The sequence below is a fragment of the Triticum aestivum genome, chromosome 7A (assembly GCF_018294505.1).
Source record: "Triticum aestivum cultivar Chinese Spring chromosome 7A, IWGSC CS RefSeq v2.1, whole genome shotgun sequence".
Lineage (NCBI taxonomy): Eukaryota > Viridiplantae > Streptophyta > Magnoliopsida > Poales > Poaceae > Triticum > Triticum aestivum.
This window is the reverse complement of record NC_057812.1, coordinates 724,694,100-724,695,506: the sequence shown is the minus strand read 5'-3', so window position 1 is coordinate 724,695,506 and position 1,407 is coordinate 724,694,100.

Here is a 1,407-nt window from a genome sequence, read left to right as displayed (position 1 = left end):
TTTACTAATGGCGCACCGTGGATGTGGTGCGCCATTACTAGTTGAACTAGTAATGTCGCACCACTCCCACGGTGCGCCATTAGTAGTTTTGAAAAAATATTAATTTTTTTTACTAATGACGCACCGTGGATGTGGTGCGCCATTAGTATTTGGACACTAATAGCGTACCAACACATGGTGCGCCATTAGTATATAGTAATGGCGCACCACATGTCTGGTGCGCCATTAGTGTCAATTCCATCTATAGCCCTTTTCCTAGTAGTGTTGCAGGATAACACAGGTAGAAGTCCCCCATTGATTCGGTTTTCCTACCAGAGATGACCCCTAAAAATGTATGAAGACATTGAAGTCAAATGTGGTAAGTGAAGACATTCACCTTGAAGACTATGACAAGAGAACACATCGCATGAAGACTATGGAGCGCGAAGACTTAGATCTTTCATAATTCTTTTTCTTCTTTGTTGAGTCATAGGAGCCACCGTACTGTTACGTGGGGTCCAAGAAAACGAGTCAGAATGACTGTAGTGATGCTTAACCAAAATCCTATGTCTTCGAGTGAAGACTATGAGAGCGAATCTTGTTCAGAGTTGGACAAGTCAGCTTTTGCTTGTAGCCCAAGTAAAGTTGCCGTGTGTGTTTGAAATCTGACAGTTGGAACACATGTCAGTTCCTTAGTGACCCAGGGTCATTTCAGACAAATCAGGTCGGGTTGCCTAGTGGCTATAAATAGCCCACCCCGTACAACCATAAATGGTTGGCTGCTCAGAGTTAAAGTACGGCTTTTGTCGTTTGAGATAAACCCACCTCGAAGCCTTCGAGAGAGAATTCCTTGAGAGGATAAAGCCCTAACCACCCAGAGCCAAAGAGTGTTAGGCATCACTTAAGTCTTCTTGTCTGTGTGATTTGAAGACTTATTACACTTGAAGACTGTGAATCCTCCAGCCGGTTAGGCGTCGCATTCTGAGCATCCAAGAGTCATTGTGATCGCCAGTGAACAAAGTCTGTGAAGGTTTGTAAGTTTACCTTGAAGACTTACCAGAGTGATTGGGCAAGGTCTGTGTGACCTTAGATCAAGGGGAATACGAAGAGGACTAAGTGTTCTGAGCTGTGTGCTCAGGACTAAGGGTCCGGGACTGAGTGTCCTCAGGTTTAAATACCTATCCGCCCTAACCAGACGTACAACTGTCACAGCAGTTGGAACTGGTCTACCAAACCTTTGTCTTCGTCACGCACACTGGTTCTATCCTTCTCATCTCTTTATTTACAGTTGGCTCTTGTAAACTCAGTGCCTATTTGCTTTATCTATTTGTCTTCACTGTGTACCTGATCCTTACTGCCTAGCTACTATTAGTCAGTGTGGTTTCACTTCATTGAATGCTTGACTATTGTCTGTCTAGTGTAGTCTAT